The sequence below is a fragment of the Panthera uncia genome, assembly GCF_023721935.1.
Source record: "Panthera uncia isolate 11264 chromosome D3 unlocalized genomic scaffold, Puncia_PCG_1.0 HiC_scaffold_9, whole genome shotgun sequence".
NCBI lineage: Eukaryota > Metazoa > Chordata > Mammalia > Carnivora > Felidae > Panthera > Panthera uncia.
Window position 1 is genome coordinate 774,657 of NW_026057587.1, and position 6,339 is coordinate 780,995.

Sequence of the window (6,339 nt, forward strand, 5' to 3'; positions counted from 1 at the left end):
CCCTCCTTCCTTCCTTCCTTCCTTCTTTCCTTCCTTCCTTCCTTCCCTCCCTCCTTCCTTCCTTCCTTCCTTCCTTCCTTCCTTCCCTCCTTCCCTCCTTCCCTCCCTCCCTTCCTCCCTCCTTCCCTCTCTCCCTCCCTCCCTCCCTCCTTCCTTCCTTCCTTCTTCCCTCCTTCCACCCTCCCTCCTTCCTTCCCTCTTTCCTTCCGAATGGGCACTGTGCTTCAGTGCCTGAGACATGATATAATGATACCAACTTTAATAATATATAATGAAACAAGGTATAATGAAATCAGCTTCAACAATATATAATGAAACAACAATACAGTCCTATCTAGACTCTACACAGATCTTTGCATGGCTGGCCCCTTGTGGTCATTCAGGTCTCTGCTCAGATGTCCCCTCCAAGAAGCGACCTTTCTTGGCCACAAATCCAAAGTTGTCCTCTCTGCCAGTCACTACCACACTGGCCTGTTTTCATTCCTCTGTAGCAATTACATTTTGAAATTATATTCTGATTTATTTATCATTTGCCTCTCTGTTCTAGAATGTGAACTCCACAGGGGCAGGGACTTTGTTGGTCCTTTTACTCCTGTTATATCCCCAGCGCCCAGAGAACAGTCTAGTGCATCATAGGTGCTCTTTAAATCTATGCCAAATGACTGAATCCACCTCAGGGGGTCAGTGTGGGAGGGTCAAATGCCCCGCCAATGTTTGCGACAGTGTTTTGTTCCTTCCCAAGCTCTATACATCAGTGAAGGGCAGGTACTTGGAGAACTTGAGCCCAACAGTCTTTGGGGAAAGTAATTTTAGCTCTCAGAATCTTTGTTCTCTCGTCTGTAAATGGCCATGACCGTAGTATGTGCCTCGGGACTGTTGCGAGCATTAATTCGTAAGAAGTGCCTTATTCGTGTAGCATTTAGCGGGACTAAGTGTTAAGTTCACTGGGGCGTGAAGACTTCACGGCGCCAGCCTCCATTTTCGCTGAAGTCACGGGATCACCGAGAGTTTCTTTAACATCCCATTAGGGATTTTTTTTTTTTTCCATTATCAATTGATCCAGGCCTTTTAAACCTATTGCAGTGTGAATTAGTTTTCGTAGTGGTTAGTTTTCTGAGTTCACCCTTTGGTTGTTAGGTTGGATCTTTCAAAAATTCATCACAAACCTCCAGGTGTGATTTCTGCTCTCACTGGGCTCCTCCCAGGTCTACAGCCTCGTCCTGTGCTGGGGCTTCTCTCTCTTTTGTGTGCTGTGCTTTCCTTTGTTCATTCAATAATTTTTTTAAGTTTATTTTTGTTAGAGAGAGAGAGAGAGAGAGAGAGCGAGTAGAGGAGGGGCAGAGAGAGAGGGAGACACAGAATCGGAAGCAGGCTCCGGGCTCCGAGCTGTCAGCACGGAGCCTGACGCGGGGCTCGAACCCATGAATTGTGAGATCATGATCTGAGCCGAAGTTGGATGATTAACCGACTAAGCCACCCAGGCGCCCCTCATTCAATATTTAAAAAAAATTCTTTTTTTAATGTTTATTTATTTTTGAAGGAGGGAGAGCCAGAGCGTGAGCAGGGGCGGGGCAGAGAGAGAAGGAGACACAGAATCCGAAGGAGGCTCCAGGCTCTGAGCTGTCAGCCCACAGCCTGACGCGGGGCTTGAACCCACGAACTGTGAGATCATGACCTGAGCCGAAGTCGGACACTCGACCGACTGAGCCACCCAGGCGCCCCTCATTCGATGTTTTTTTTATTGGGCACCCCCTTGGTGCCAAGCTCTGACCTTGGGGCTGAGGGTGTGATAGAGTACAAGGTTGAAAAGGTCTGTGTTTTCCATTCTGTTGATGGAGAAGTAACAGATACGTGCGTACATAAATGTACAAGCACACGCACACACGTAAGCTGTTGGGGTTAAGTGCTCTGAAGAAAAGTGAAAGTACAAAGTGACAGAAGGGGGGTGTGCAGGCTTGTGAGTGGGGGTAGGCAGATGACTGTTTTACCTAAGGTGGCAGAGAAGCCCTGCCTGAAAAGGAGCACTGAAGGAAGTCGGGAGGAGCAGGCATGTGGTTAAGTCCAGAAAGAGCGTCTCAGGCAGAGGGAGGTGCCGTTGGAGAGGCCCAGACGCCGGGCTGGCCTTGGTGCGTTGAAGGAGCGAAAGGAAGTCGACTCCGTCACTGGAGCCGAGAGAGCAAGTGGGCAGTGCTGGGGCACGAGGCAGGGCGATGGTGAAGCCTTCACTTTATGGTGCTACAAGGCCATGGTCAGGACTCTGGATTTTATTCTGAATGACTAGGGGAATGATTGGAGGGTGCGACACGGCCCGGCTTACATCTTCAAAGGACATCTTTGCCTGCCTCTGGGGGGTCGTTTGTGGGGAGGGGGCAGGCACAGCGACACTGGTTAAGAGGCTGCCGTGGGCGTCCAGGTGAGAGATGCTTCTGGCTTGGGTTTGGGTGCCGTAGAGGAGGCCGCTCAGAATCTGGGCATGTTTTGACGTGGAGCTGGCGGGCTTTGCTGATGTTTTGTGGCCCTCTTGTTTGAAAGAGAGAGAGAAACCCAGAAGGGTCAACAATGACAGCGGCATTTTACCGGAGGGACTGGAAGAACGGAGCGGCCATTCCCGGGCAGGAGGAACCAGGTCTGGGAACTGCGTGGAGCTCCGGCCACAGCAAGTGTGGGGTGCCCTGTAGGCCTTCACGCAGGCGGGTGGACAGGGCTCCGGGGTTCACAGGACAGGTCCAGCCTGGAGACAGGGCTCGGGAGCCGCGCATGTAGAGAGGGCGTTGGAGGTACCGTCACTTGACAGTTCCTTAGAGCTTCCCCACCATCCCCTAAATGCAACTTTTCCCACAGGGGCTGGGCCACCCACTGGCTCCTCCCCCACCATCCCACTGCTTGTCAGGGTGAGGTCAGGCCCCACTCAGGCCGGCGGACGGTCACTGCAGCCAGGGGGGAGCTGCTTAGCGGGGTGAGTGGCCACCGGCATGATGAAGGTTGCCCTGTCCCTTGTTATTAGTGGGGTGAGGGGGGAAATGAACCCGATCTTTGATGGGTAGGTCTCGCCAGGACAACCCGAGCTTGAAAGCCAGTCTGGTGATGGATTTCACTTCCTGCCCCGTGGGGCTTCCATTCCTCTTTGGAGCACCCCTGCTCTGGTCCCCAAGAGCAACTTACGTGATCACGTGGGGCAGCCACGTTGGATACTGGCCTAGGGCTTCTGAGTCATGAATATTGCACAGGCTAGTGGCTGGAAGTAAAAAAAGAGGTTCTTGTTTTTTTACCTTTATTTATTTTTGAGAGAGAGAGACACACACACACACACAGATATGAGCGGGGGAGGGGCAGAGAGAGAGGGAGACACAGAGAATCCCAAGCAGGCTCCGTGCTATCAGCACAGAACCCAACGCGGGGCTTGAACTCACGAACCGTGAGAACATGACCTGAACTGAAGTCAGGGTGCTTTACCGACTGAGACACCCAGGCGCCCCTCTCTGTTGAACTATTTGAGGCATCACCAAATCGTTTTCCACGGCAGTTGCCACGTTTGACATTCCCAGCAGCAAAAGACGAGGGTTTCAACTTGTCCACATCCTCCCCTGGACTTGTTCTTTTCTTTTATGTTTTGCTATTTATTATTATTTTTTTATTGTTAATGTTTATTAAAGCCACCCTAGTAGGTGTGAATGTCTGCCTGTGCTGAAAGCATTTTAGCTGTGTCTTCTATCCCCTGCACTGGAGAGTTTCATTTGGTGCACCTTTGAAGGGTGAGCAGTTTCTGATGTGTGGTGATGACGGGGAAAATAACAGACAGGAGGGGCCCCGGAGCGAAGGCACGGAGGCGGGAAAGCCCGATGCCTGTTGTAGGCATCGCACGGACCTGTTTGGAATACGGTGTGTGAGCGGGAAGGTCAGGCTAGGAAGTCAAGGTGAAGGGTTATGATGGGGGGTTCTTGTCTGTCGGACACGAGGAACCAGTAAACATAGTGGCTTTATGGATGGATGGATTTAGTTCACTGCAGTAAGTTTCTTTTGAAAAAAAAAATTTTAATGTTTGTTTATTTTTGAGAGAGAGAGAGAGAGAGAGAGAGAGAGAGACAGAGTGTGAGCAGGGGAGAGGCAGAGAGAGAGGGAGACACAGAATCGGAAGCAGGCTCCAGGCTCCGAGCTGTCAGCACAGAGCCTGAAGTGCGGCTCGAACTCACGAGCTGTGAGATCACGACCTGAGCCGAAGTCGGACACTCAACCGACTGAGCCACCCAGGCGCCCCACCGCGGCTAAGTTTCTAACCAACTTCTGGATATTGAATGAAATAAACAAACAAACAACTGAACAAACACAAACTAAGAATTGTGGATAAGCGCCGTGGGAAGATCTGCCTGTCTCTTTATCTGGTTTATCTGGCTCTACCCCATTAACTGGGGAATCGCGTGTGTTCTGGATATTGTCTTCTTCTTTTTTTAACGATTACATGATTTCTCCTTTAGTTATACAACAGTACGATGAAACCAAACAAATAGCACAGAAGAAACAGACCTACAGCCCTGTCTTTCTAAACAATGAAATCATTTTCTTTCTTTTTTTCATGTTGTTAAAATGAGCCAGCCTACGGGGCACCTGGGTGGCTCAGTTGGTTAAGTGTCTGACTCTTGACTTCGGCTCAGGTCATGGTCTCATGCTGTCAGCACAGAGCCTGCTTGGGATTCTGTCTCCCTCTCTCTCTCTGCCCCTCCCCTGCTTTCTCTCTGTCTCTCTCTCAAATTAATAAAAATAAACTTGAAAGAAATGAGCCGGCATATGGGATGTAGCTTGCCTGGCACCTGCAGTAAACTGCAGGTCACCTGGCCACCTCTTCCAGTCCACACCTGTGCACACACGTGATTTTCCATAAAACAATGTGCCTTTGTGGTCTACCTTTTCACTTGGTATTCTTTTTTTAAATTTCTCTTCAGAGACAGAGCGTATGTAGGGGAGGGGCAGAGAGAGAGGGGGAGAGAGAATCCCAAGCAGGCTCCATACTCAGTGAGGAGTCTGGTGCGGGGCTCAAACTCATGAACTGTGAGATCACGACCTGAACCAAAATCAAGAGTCGGACGCTCAACGGACTGAGCCACCCAGGCGCCCCTGCAGTTGTTACTCGATCATAAGAAATGTCTGTGGTGCTACAGTGTCCAAATACCTCTTTAGTTGCTGCAAATGTCTGTCTGGGGAGCTGCCAGAATGTACCTGCTTCTTTTCTGTTGGACATTCACAGGGTGAAAGTCGAACACAGGGTTGACTGCTTTTACCCAGTTCTGTATCCTTCATTTTTCTGGCATTCACACTCCTACTGTGTTATGGGAGCCATTTGCCCTACCCTCAGTCTGTATCGTTTGGGGTAGGGTCACAGCCTTCCCTGTCCCCAGCGTGGCCACATGTCCCAGGGCTGGACACTCAGATGACATCATTCCTCTAGATGTAGTGTGGTTAGGCTTGGGAATGTCACCCAAGTCTCGCCAGTGAGACTCAAGCATGGGGCTTTCATGTGAATAGCTTGGAGAAGGGGGTTCTCTTTCCATTGAGGTCACCAGCAGGAACATGATGTGGTCTGGACTGAACTCCCAAACACCACTGCATGAAGAGATGCTGTTTGTATGTGGAGTCAAATCAGAGAGAGAGAGAGAGAGAGAGAGAGAGAGAGAGAGAGAGACTCTGTCCTGATGATATTACTTGAGCCCCAGATCCAGTCTGTCCACCTGGGAATATTCTGTCATATGAGCAAATACATTCCCTTTGGTTCCTTTTTATATTATGGTAAAAGACTGCTAACATAAAATATACCATGATAACCATTTTTAAGCATATAACACAGTAGTATCAACTGCATTTACTTTGTGCAACAGAAGTTTCTAGAACTTTTTCATCCTGAAAAACCAGAACACTATACCCATTGAACAACGACTCCCCTTTACCCCTTCCCATAGCTCCTGGAAAGGACCACTCTGCCTCCCATTTCTTATGAGTTAGACTACTTTAGAGAGCCTCCTGGGTGGAATCACACAGTCCTTTTCTTTTCATTTAACATAATGTTCTCCAGGTGCGTATCCATGCTGTGCACATGGAAGGACTTCCTTCTTTTTAAAGGCTGAATAATATTGCATTGTATTTACATACCATGCTTTCTCCATCCATCCATCCATTTATCCATCCATCCATCCATTTATCCATCCATCCATCCATTTATCCATCCATACATCCATTTATCCATCCATCCATCCATCCATCCACCCACCCACCCACCCATCCATCTATCCATCCATCCATCCATCCATCCACCCATTTATTCATCCATCCACCCATTTATCCATCCATCCA

At 49.3% G+C, this 6,339-nt stretch overlaps 1 protein-coding gene across 1 annotated transcript in view; it reads left to right on the plus strand.

The window, feature by feature from the left end:
- The window catches only part of LOC125915015 (transmembrane protein 132B), a 228,163-nt gene that overhangs the window by 89,793 nt on the left and 132,031 nt on the right, over positions 1-6,339 (plus strand). The window lies entirely within an intron of this gene.